The sequence below is a fragment of the Mustela nigripes genome, chromosome 5, assembly GCF_022355385.1.
Source record: "Mustela nigripes isolate SB6536 chromosome 5, MUSNIG.SB6536, whole genome shotgun sequence".
In the NCBI taxonomy this organism is placed as follows: domain Eukaryota; kingdom Metazoa; phylum Chordata; class Mammalia; order Carnivora; family Mustelidae; genus Mustela; species Mustela nigripes.
The window spans coordinates 100,134,690-100,147,536 of NC_081561.1; positions in this window are offsets into that span (position 1 = coordinate 100,134,690).

Consider the following 12,847-nt stretch of genomic DNA (forward strand, 5'->3'; position numbering starts at 1 on the left):
AGCCAGACATCATCTACCCATAATCTAATGTGGCCTAAATTACTTTAACATGTTCAGTTTTGTTTGAATTCACAGTGACTAATCCAAATCAAACACTGTTCTCGGGATAAGGTAATAGATATTTTTCAAGAGGAATGATTTGTGCTGTTTTATTAAAAGAATACTAACCTTTTCCAACCTGTTTATCAGAGGGATATTTCTGTTTCAGCAACTCTTCTGGAGTTCTGGCTTCAGCATCCCAACCAACAATTACCCTCAGTTAGCTACCTTCCTTGTAAATGATCACCAGTCCCACCTCAAAATAGTTTCCATCCTATCTTAGTTTCCACACTAAGGGATGAAAAGCCCAGGCGTCAGTAGAAAGTGCTAATCTAAATGATCCTAAAACCAGTTAGTGATCCCTAAAAAAAAAAAAAAAAAATCCTCCAAATACCATGTTACTTACCATCTGGGGAGGAAGGGGGCATATGTGTATGTCTATTTTTTTTAAATATAAAGATTCTATCACTTAGCCTCTGCTTCCTTTCTGCAAACAATTTTGGTCAAAGAGTTAAAAAAACAGATTAATAGTTCATACATACATCAGCTTTACACTGATCGCATTAATTGCATACTAATTATGTTTCATTTGTCTCTACCCAAGACTGAACTCCTCAAGAGCAAGGCTCTATCTTCTATTTCTTTTCCCTGTATCCCTGGCTAATAAAAGGCTAAGAGGAGGAAAAACTGGCTGTCAGATATTTCACTTTATTCCCTATCAGAGGGATAGCATTTATAGCAGAGTGCTTGAATGTTGGTATACACAGAAGTAGGGAAGGAAAATGCAAAGCACTAATCTTATGTTCCAAAATGTTTGCATATTTTATCGCTAAATGGTTATATTTTTATTTCTCCAAAGCTTAGCATTCTCAGAAAAGAAGTCTGTGGCTATGCAACAATAAATATTTTGTTGTCTAAACTAGTCTCTAGCCCAAGTAAGAAAATAACATCAAAAGAAAATTTTTCTTAGTTTATGCTAAATGAATCATGGAAAATCTAAGATACTATATTCTATATTGGAGTGGAGTTAAGGTATAATTAACTCAATGTTGAGTGTCAACCAAATACAAAATTATTTTTAATATATCAAATGTTTCATAGTTCAGAATCATGTAAGGTAAGCATAGATTTCTTTTTCATCATCATTGTACCTATTTCTAAAATGATAAAGATGCAGGGATTATAAACTGATATGTCTCTGCAAAGAAATCAATATGAATATGCAGCAGAAAGAAACCTTTAAAAAATGTATTTGCAAACCAAAGAGGTCATCATGTATCTGAGGAATCACTATACTGGTTTCATTCTGTAGGAATGAAACTTCACAGTATTCCAAATGTTACTACTCTTAAACATTACATTCATTTAAAATACTCCGTTTTTTAGTACTTCATATGAATAATAGAGAATTAGCTAATATTAAATTCAACACATTAGAAATGTTTTATGTAGGGGCACCTGGGTGGCTCAGTCAGTTAAGCATCTGCCTTCGGCTCAAGTCATGATCCCAGGGTCCTAGTCCCACATTGGGCTCCTCACTCAGTGGGGAGCCTGTTTCTCCCTGTCCCCCTGCCTGCTGCTCCTCTTGTTTGTGCTGTTAAATAAATAAATATTTTTAAAAAGAAATGTTTTATGTAAATGTTTAAACACTTCATTAACCAATATTAACTAATGATTTTTCATATTATTTGGGAATAACTGGAAACATAACACTGCAACAACCACACCACTGAAAAACTCTGAGAATACCAGCAGCTCTGAGTTTGTACAAATTCCTTCCACTTTCACCACCACAGTAGCCCTGAAGGCAGGAATAGTAGAAATCCCAGCAGTATCCACATAGCCCACCCAACTACTGCTTTTCTATGTGTGAACTAGAGTGTTCAGAAAGGCAACATGAGAATTGAGAGAATAATGAACTTGAAAGACAGCACAGCATGACAAGAGGTAAAAATGGAGGTTGTACTTTCTACTACTTATCAGCCTTCTGAACACTTGCAGATAAATGCAATGCACCTATGCCTAAGTTGAGTATGAAGACTAGAAAGAAACAAGTAAAACTGCAGAATTTTTAAAATCATGATCAGGAATATGGAATGTAGTGTAGCTGTAATGCTACACTTACAGCATCATTTATGAAAAAGGGGCAAAAGCTAAAATTTAAAATGCTTGAAATTAATAAAAAATAAGTAATCACCAAAATTGTGTTTAAAAAAACAAATTCTGAATACCATTCTCCCCTTCCTAACCTGTCTCACATTACAAACTACTATTTCCCATTTATGTTCCCTGTCAAGTCCTAAAAAGTCAGGATAAACAGCCAAAAGCTTAAACATAAGTGCCCTTAATTGAGTCAGCCATATCACAAAGTAAAATGTCTTTTAGTTTTTGCCACTGATAACTCGGATGAATTTTCATGGATGAGGAAGTTTTCATGACTGATTTGCAAAAAAATAGATTATGTGTTTTAAACTGTTTATCAAGTCTTAATAGGGACAGAAAATAAGGTATATTATGTTACCTACAGCATATTTCTTTTCTCATACTCTTTCCAAAATACATCCCACTTTCTAGCCGTGCCTAAAATAATCTGGGACAAATGTTGGAACAAATATCAAGTTGCCTAATTATTTCTTACAGTTTTTCTCATTCTTATGCACAGAAAATCAAAATAAATCTGCACACAAATGTCAAAAATAAATTATTCCTACCCTCAAGGTTTGAAATGGACTTTGGATAATCCTTTTACATTTGTAGTACTCATTAAAACTATTCTGTTTACTAGATGCCTGTGGTCAGAGCTATCCCTCTGCAAGTAATTATTTTTAGACCATTTTTCATTCTCAAGTGGTCTTGATGCTTTTAAATTCATGGATTTCCATTATTATCTAAAAAATTATATTAATATTTATATGTATGTATAGAGCTAGATATGTAAATATATAAATCATCAAAATAAAAGGGATTACTACTTTGCTGTATTCCCATTACTACTAACACTATAGTTTAAAGAAAATGAATCTGCCTCCTCTTTCTTATTTTTTTAAAGATTTATTTATTTATTTTAGGAGAAAGAGCACAAGCAGGAGGGCCAGAGGGAGAGGAAGAGAATCTCAAGCAGACTTCACAATGAGCGTGAGCCCAACTCCAGGCTTGATCTCACCACCCTGAGATCACGACCTGAGCCTAAACCATGACACTTAATCCACTGTACCACCCAGGCACCACTGCCTCTTTTTTAAATAGGAAGTAATTATTCTTACTCTTCGTTCCCTGGTCTTTAAAATGTTTATGTAAGAATAACATGGATTTAATAAGTATTAAGTAGACTATAAGAAACCTGATAAATCTTCCAGATGATCAGAAAAGACTTTTCCTAACTCCTTTATTTTGTACACAATATCTTAATTCAAAATATATTTTGGAAAGGGTATGTGCAAGCCAGGAATCAGGTTAGTACTCAAAGGTAAAATTTGAAAGCAGATTTACATCACATAAATGTATACTATCTTGTCTTAATAACCAGTGTTTTATATGCATCATCTTTCATCTTATATGTATTATCTTTCATTCTCTGGTATGACCATCTAAAACCATCCCAAAAATCAGCATTAAGAACAAAATGCTTAAAATAGCAAGTGGCATTATGCATATTAATATACAGCAAATGATGTTGCTGGTTACAGAATGTCTAACTATCTTCGGAGAGGGGGACTTGTCTTTTATCCAACCACACTGAGCTAACCTGTACAAGAGTAAAAAATAGAACTCTCTCATGAATCAAGAGTATTAAAGTACATGCGCACATTCCATATCATGACCAGGAAATTTTCTTTTGTGAAATTAGGTGTCCAAACTTCAGATTATTTTTTAACAAAAATGTAATCTTTCAATCAGAAAAGTATAATCGAGCTATATGACATTTTTTGGCATTTCTACAATAATTTCATTTTTCCTTACAGCCAATTTCCTTTTTCCATAAAGGATCTTTTTCTCATTTTATACATGTTTAAAAGGAATACAAATCACAGGGCGCCTGGGTGGCTCAGTGGCGCATAAGCATCTGCCTTCAGCTCTGGTCCTGGAATGGAGCCTTAAGTCCTTCCTGCTCAGCAGGGATCCTGCTTCTCCCTCTCCCTTTGCTTCTCTCCCAACTCATACTCTCTCTCTCTCTCTCTAATAAAATATTTTTTTAAAAAAATAAAAGGAATGTAAATCAGATAAAATGATTTAGAAAAATCTTTTAGCAGCACATTATTTTGAGAAAGTGAAATACACTTTATGGGACGGACAATCAGTAACCTCTGGAATTTGGAGTTTTTCTCCTTGTAGGGTGAAAATTTATCATCTGATGGCAAAAAGAATTCTAAAGTCCTACATACCAATATTTAGCATTGATATGCGATTTTATAATAATATTTTGCTACCGTTCTCTGATGTCCCAAGAATTCACAAAACTGCAAACAAAATAATGGAGGCTCGGGGTAAAATCCAGATTTGGGGAAGCCAAAAAATCATACCTATCCTCTACCTCAGCCTTCAATGACATGATACATGGTACCTGTCTGAAATAGCAAGAGTTACTCAGTATCTCTTTTCCCCCAAAGAATAAGTAGAATATACACGAATAAATTGCTGAAAGTAAGATTTTATGTATGCTGGAATAAACTACCATCAAGTATATGGAAGGCCGAATATTCCTTTTTCTGAATGTGGTTTCTTTTCCAGCTATATAGGGAGATGAAATAAAGTGAACAGAATGCCTGGGTGGTTCAGTCGGCTAAGCACCTGCCTTCAGCCCGGGTCATGATCCCAGGGTCCTGGGATGGAGTCTCACAGCCAGCTCCTTGCCCTGGGGGAGCCTGCTTCTCCCTCTGCCTGCCTCTTCCCCTGCTTGTGATCTCTCTCTAACAAAGGAAAGAATGAAGGAAGGAAAGAAAGAATGAGAAAGTGAACTAAGATCAAACTGAGATCACTTTTTCATCATCCTCATAGTTTTGCTTCATTTTCCTTGAAATAAAGCTAAAAAATCAGTATTTTTCAGGAATCACACTTTGTCAACTAAGGTTACCAAGGGACCTCACTTTGTTCCAAAATTGTCTGAGCTCCTGTTTGCCCATTAGTGCTCAAGCAAGCTAGTTTTTATTCTTTTAAGCTAGTTCTTAGTAGATTTCCTGTTTATTCCTAAAGGTAACTACAACTTTTAAGTAGCCAAATAACTCAAATACTGTTGAGAAGTATTCTTCTAACCTGGATAAATAGATATAGTGTTATAATTTATTAAGCCACCCACTCCTGCCCTCCATGAAAAGGGAGGGATGTTTTGATTACAAAGATTCCACTACAAAAAGAGAATGCATACTGATCTTGGATTAGTTTTGTTTTCAAATAGCTACAGAAGAATGACTGTATCAATATGTTAGGAGGTTTCTACCCCCAGACTTAACTTTTCAACAAAAATGGTAAAATGTGCACATGTTGTTTACAACCTTTATTTGCCAAAAGCCACTAAGTTAATCATTATTTTCTGCCCCTGCAATCCCAAAAATATTATCTTAAATAATATGTCAAGGTATCCTCTGAAGGACAGTAGCATTTTTTTTTAAGCATGAAAGGAAATAAAAGATTTAGAATACAGCACAACTTTTTTTCTCCTTTAAGACTCTGAGCAGAGTCATCACCATACCCCTAAAACAAAACACTGAACTGGTAAAGCTGCCTATAAAACCATAGCACACTATCTGCCACAATCTCCACAGTAATAAGTCTTCCAAGATGCTTTACTAGGTAGTATTATCGGGCAAAAAGGGCAAAACAATGTTTATGCACCTTTAATGTGGAAATTCCTTAGGCATTATCTGCCCATGAAGCAATAGATGTTTTCCAATTACTACTCCCAAAAGTTACTCATTTTTAGTTTTTGGCATTTTTATTTTTGGATTGAAAGCTAATCATAAGCATTACCAGGTCATTAATTTTCTCCCCAGTTACTACTCAAAATAAATAATAGATAGCATAACATATTTCCCCTGATTCAAGCACCCAATTTCCCACAAAATTTGGGTTCACTTAACAAGTGTCTTGTATTTTTGAGCCCAGGTGAAAGCTCACTCCATATAGGTAATACTAGTTAAAGAGAAGTCTTAGACTGCAAGAAAAACTTCCTTCACTAGGATTAGAAGATACTTTTTTAAGGGGAGATTGACATTTCTGAGACCCATTTAATCCTTCGTTCCTGTATTAAAACAATGAAAGGTTAGAGGGGAGCCTGGGTGGCTCAGTCAGTTAACGGTCTGACTTTTGGTTTCAGCTCATGGTCTCAGGGTGGTGAGATCCCTCCTGCCTCAGGCTCCATGCCTAGCATGGAGCCTGCTTAGGATTCTCTCTCTCTTCCTGACTCCCCCCCCACCCCCCCCACCCCCAAAACCTTTTTTTCCAAAAAAAAATAAATAAAAAAATCACTAAAAAAAAAAAAATAAATAAACAAAGCAATGAAAGGTTAGAAACTGGCCCAGAAAAAAAACAAAACAAAACAAAACAAAACAAAAACAACGGGATAGCCAAATTACAGTGGGCTTTTCTGCTGAGTTGAGCTCTTCTCATTCTGGTACCTGAGACGGTACCTGTCGGTCCACGTAACACAGGCTCTGTGTTATGGCTGCTGTGTGTACATCCACCAAAAGAACTGCTAGTTTTACACATGCATTGGCACAGAAAATCAGTATGCAATAATTTTTTAAGCCACCATCAGCTGACTGTTTACCAGCAGTAGACTACTGGTTTCTCTCCGGACTTTCAACTTCTTTCCCTGCATCAGCTTTGTTCCTTGATTTGCTTGAAATCTTGGAATTAAAGGACCATAGAGGTCGACTCTGGGCCCACCTTCTACTTAATCCCAAACCTCTTCTACAGCATCTTTGATGTGTGGTCTTTGGCATAACAGCATTGGTGAAAAACTATGAAGAGTAATAACATCAAAGGCAATAACATCAAAGTCTTGGAACCAGAGAGAAAATATGAAATAAGAGGGAAAAGTATATATTGAGGAGACGGACAACTACTAATTTAAGAAGGGAAAGCAAGCAAGTAACAGATTGACCTGAAGGTCAGCACATCCTTCTCTTTCTCTGAATTGCAATGATTTTAACCCAGCTTCTCTCAGCAAACCCACTATAGGTACATGTGTTAGAGTATGTGTGTGTTTTATAAAGTACATCAAAGATTCCCCCTTGATGGAAGCATAATATAAGACTTGTATTTGTTGTTTTTTAAAAAACATTTTATTTGACACACCCAGAAAGAGAGGGGGTGGGGCGGGCAGAGGGAGAGGGAGAAACAGGCTCTCTGCTGACTAGGGAGCCAATGTGGGCTGCAGTTCTATGACTCTGAAATAAGGACATGAGCCAAAGGCAGATGCTAAACCATCCGAGCCACCCCGAAGTCCAGAGACTTCTATTTATAAGCCCTTGTTAAATTATTCCAAGCTAAAATGTTAGCTTTAAGCACATGAAAAGTGCACAAGAATTCCACAACTCTAAATCTGAACATCACCCATGAGTGTCACATTTCACATTGTAAGAGAAGGGCCATGAAACACTAACTCGGAGCACCTGGGTGGCTCTGTGGTTAGGCCTCTGCCTTAGACTCAGATCATGATCCTGGGTCCTGGGATCAAGCCCCGCATCTGGCTCCCTGCTCAGCTGGATGAGCACTTCATGTCAGTTCACCAGGACAGGAGAGGATCCTGGGATCTAGCTGCACGCAGACGGCACCGATCGTCACGAATATCATCACGAATACACCGGCAGTCGGCCCCGCGGCCTCACAGTCGCGGGCACTAAGGGGACGTTCCAGGGAAACACACATGGGTGAACCCAGCTCAGGAACCCAGAACAGAATCCCCGGAGAGGGCTATTCAGGGAAAGCAGTCCCCCTGGCCTCCCATTTGACACAAAAATCTATTTCCGGTAGAGTCAGCAGCTGCTGTTTCTAGAATTATAACGATACAGGGGTTCACCCACGTTGTTTAAACGCCACGAGGTAAATGACGAACTCCAGTCATGGGACGTAACGAAGGGAGGAAACGGGGCAGAGAGCGAGAGAAGGGGCAGACGACAGAAGCGGACTTGAAGGAGGAAAGATGAACACCTGTCGTCCCCCAGGCCCCCAAAGGAGCACCAAGTTATACACGTCGCCTCTTTCTTCCTCACCCCCGAATACCTGAAATGACGCCACAGAGGGAGAGAGGGCGCCGCCGTCGCCCGGTTTCCTCCTCAACCCTGTTCCCGGAGCGCGGGAGAGGAGGGCCCTCGCGCGGCCCGCGCTCTGGCCGGGGGTCTCGGTCGGCACGTGGCCCCGCTCCCTGAGAAAGCCGGGTTCCGGGCCGGCCCCGGGGAGCCCCCCACTTCCGCCCGCGCGGTCAGGCGGAGGCGCGCACTTCTCGCCTCGGGGAGGGGCGCCGGCGGCGACTGCAGGGACCTCAGACCGCGCTCCCCCCCGGCCCCCCTAACGCCCCCCCCCCCACCCCGGCATCGCCGCGCGCACCCTCCGCTGGGGGCGTTAGCCGGAAGAAGGCGCCTGCCGCGGGGCCCTCCCCCGGCTGCCTCCGTCCGCGGGCCTGCAGGCCGTCCCGACTCGCCGCGCCCTACGCGGAATCCGCAGACGTTCCCCCACAGAACTCGAGCTCCTGCCAGGTTTGGCCCCGCCCTTCTCTGGCCACTGTTAGTGGCAAGAGGCAGGATGGCCGGCCTTCTGTCCTCCTCATCCCTTACTCTCCTCATCCCGCCCGGGGCTGTCGAGTTTGCCCATTTTCTCCCATCTCTTCTCAGACTCCTCCTCTGTCCCTGTTGCAACAGCCTGACATTAGGTCACCAGTCCCACTGATCACCCCACTCGACTTTCAAAATCTGAGCCCCTCGGATCCACACCAGGACGCAGTGACCTAACTTAAACGCAACTATGATCGCGTTCTTCCTAGTATTGTGGGTTTGTTTGTTTGTTTTTTAGATTTTATTTATTTATTTGACAGAGATCACAAGCAGGCAGAGAGGCAGGCAGAGAGAGAGGGAGGAAGCAGGCTCCCCGCTGAGCAGAGAGCCCGATGTGGGGCTCGATTCCAGCACCCTGGGATCATGACCCCAGCTGAAAGCAGAGGATTTAACCCACTGAGCCACCCAGGCGCCTCCTAGTTTAAAACTGATTGGTGGCTTCTGATGGATAGCAGCCCAGAGGCCAACCCCCTCTGCCTGCTTTCAAAGGCCCTTCAAGATCTGGTCTCTGTGCTTCCCCCAGTCTCATCCCTCCTTGTAGGCTCCAAGGGAACTGAACAGCCTCTTTTCTCTGGGAGATTCCTCTTCCCAATTGCCTCCCAGGGCTTGTCTGGCTAATTTACTCATCTTTGAGTTAAAAACTGGCCTCTGACCTCCCTTCGGGGATGGCATTCCAGCTGAGTTAAATTACCCTCCTGGGGTCTTCAGAGCACCTCTGTGTCTCCATTGTAGCAAAGATCAGGGCTCCAGCTGTGTTGTCACTTACCTTCCCCAGCCCATCTGCAGCAGTGTATTACCTACAACTCTGCCCCAGGCCCAAGGTGAAGCAGGTGTTATGAATCATTTAATACAACTACCCTTTGTAGTAGCTTCTATTATCTCCACCATACAGGTGGAGTATAAACTAAGAGAGCTTAAGAAATTTGTCCAGGATGACCAGGATGCAGGGAACTCAGGCAACCATATTTTTAAAAATCATCCTCTAGGTGATTGATTCCTGTGAGTAGCAGAGAACCACGCTCTAGCCTGGTGAGCTCTTCTATGACAAGAGCCATATGTTTCTTGTCTGGACCTAGTATAGTGGCTGGGACACAGCAGGTGTTGTGGGATAAATGGAGGTTTTATTTGATCTTCTATACCACAGCAGAAAGCAGGCCATTCAGGAATCATAATGGCCTGTTTGTTGTTGTGCAAAAAGACTCGGAAAGTTAAATGACTTAACAGTTCATAAATACAGAACCGTGATTAAAGACCAGGGACATTTGACTCTTCCAAGGCTTTTTTCACCATTGTAGCTTTTTTTCTGGGACAGCCTCCCAGAGGAGCTTGTATGTGTGTGTTTACTTCTTCCTAGAAAACTTTGGTGATAAGAGGTTCATTTTCACATTCTCATGTCTGATGTCGGTAGTACAGAGTATACAGGAGAGAGGGACAGCGTCGGTTCAGTGTCTAAAACTGAATTCTGTGATCCAGAGCGAAAATATGACATGAAAACAGAGTTCAGGATAAAGAGGAACAATAGTCTAATTAGTTTGCCAGGCAAAGGGGGTTGCAACAGGCTAATGCCTTCAAAACGGCAGACCATCCCAGAGTAAAAGACTAAAGCATTTTATAGGAAAATATAGAATCAGGGCTGTTTCAGTAGGAATCTCGTAAGTGGGGCCAGCTGGGCTCATCATGTCTCTCAAGGGGTCTACTGATGAGCACGAGAATTGGATTTACTGAACATACACACTCATTCACTGTCAGCAACAGTGCAGGAGATGAGTTGTTGTGGGACAAAAGGAAACACCAGAAATGATGTCCATAGTAGCAAAAAGCTGGAAAGAACCACCACATCTATTGGCAACAGAATGATTAGATTGTTCTATGGTCACATATTAACACATATAATACAATAAGTATTATACAGCAGTGAAAATGAATGAATTATACCTTGTGTAAAAACATGACTAAATTTTGAAAACATTACAAAATTATTGTCATTTAAAGAGACAAAGAATATGCCACCAAAAAGTACAAAAATGATATTAGCACTAGGGCTTTAACTTCGTTAAAAAGAATTTGTTAAAGAGAAATATTTGAGGGGCACCTAGGTGGCTCAATGGGTTAAGCATCTGCCTTCAGCTTAGGTCATGGTCTTGGGGTCTTCGGAGTCCTACATCGGGCTCTCTGCTCAGCAGGGAGCCTGCTTCCTTCTCTCTCTCTGCTGGCCTCTCTGCCTATTTGTGATCTCACTGTCAAATAAATAAATAAAATCTAAAAACAAAACAAAACAAAAAAACTTTACTACAAAAAAAAGAAATATTAGAATGTTTATAATTTACAAGACATCTAAAAGAGCCTAAATACACATGTTGTATAAGCACATTTTACATTTGGCATAAAATGGACTGGGAAAACATGATTGATGGCACAAATAGCAGAGGAAAAGATCTCATTTATATGTGGAATCTAAAAAAGTGAAACTCCTGGAACCGGACAGGGGAGCAGTGGTTTCCAGGGGCCGAGAAACACAAACGCCAGCCATCCGAGACTCCTTACTAAGTGTACACTGAGGTTAGAGAAATATCAATATTGATACCAAGTTCCTTGAACAAAGGATTCTACAGAAAAACAAGTGGAGGGGGTGGGGCGCCTTTGGGTTAAAGCCTTTGCCTTCAGCTTGGGTCATGGTCCCAGGGTCCTGGGATCCAGCCCCGCATTGGGCTCTCTGCTCAGTGGGGAGCCTGCTTCCTCCTCTCTCTCTGCCTGCCTCTCTGCCTACTTGTGGTCTCTGTCTGTCGGATAAATGAAAAATCTTTAAAAAGAAAAAAAAAAAAAAGTGGAGGGGAGGTGGAGGTTTCAAGAATGAAAAGGAGAAAAATTTGTTCAGTTTGAAGTCAAGTCTTGCTGGAGCACTTAATTTGAAGCAAATTAAGTGTGTCCATCTTAACTTCCATCCATCTTTCCATTTCTATAGGGGTTTCAGGCTCTAGTGACAAAAAGAGAAGCAGCAAATTCACTGTGCAAGACTGCTATTTTGATATGTATCCTCAAAAAGATGGTTTCAGTTTCTATAGTTATCTTGATATGATTCTGGGCTGTCTGAAATATCGTTCCAGGTGGTTATCCCAAGACACCAGGTTGAAGGATTTTTAAGTAACAAAAAAAGTGGAACTCCTAGAACCAGACAGGGGAGCAGTGGTTTCCAGGGCCCAAGAAGGGGAGAGGGAACTGGAAGAGGCTGGCCAAATATATAAGCTTTGTTATCAATAAATTCTGGAGATCTAAATTACAAGCATGGTGATTATAGTTAATAATACTGTATTGTATACTTGAAATTTGCTAAAAGAGTAGATCTTAAGTGTTCTCACCAGACTAAAGAAAAAAAAAAAAAGTAACCATGTGAGGTGATGGATATATGAATTAACTTGACTGTGGCAATCATTTCGCACTGTATATCTCAAACCATCACATTATATATCTTAAATATATACAATTTTTGTCAATTATATATTAGTTAAATCAGGAAAAAATTAAACACAATTTAAGCCAAAAAGTGAGAACAAACTAACACATATGTAAAGTGAAATCCTTTGTTTCTTTAGCAGTATTTCAACTATTTCTGTCAAAGAAATTAAAAATGGGTATTTGTTAGGGACGCCTGGGTGGCTCAGTTGGTTAAGCAGCTGCCTTCGGCTCAGGTCATGATCCCGGCGTCCTGGGATCGAGTCCCACATCGGGCTCCTTGCTCCACGGGGAGCCTGCTTCTCCCTCTGACTCTGCCTGCCACTCTGTCTGCCTGTGCTCGCTCTCGCTCTCTCTCTCTCTGACTAAATAAATTTAAAAAAAAAATCTAAAAATGGGTATTTGTTAGATTTCTTGGAAAAATACTGATATTAATAAAATAGTAAATAAAATGGAGAGAAGCAAATAAGAATCAGCAGAAGATATAGTCTTACATCTTATGACACTTTCTAGCTGCTCCTTAGTAAGCACAAGATGACAATATAAAATCAATATTTGTAATCATTGCAATATTATACTATGCCAAAATA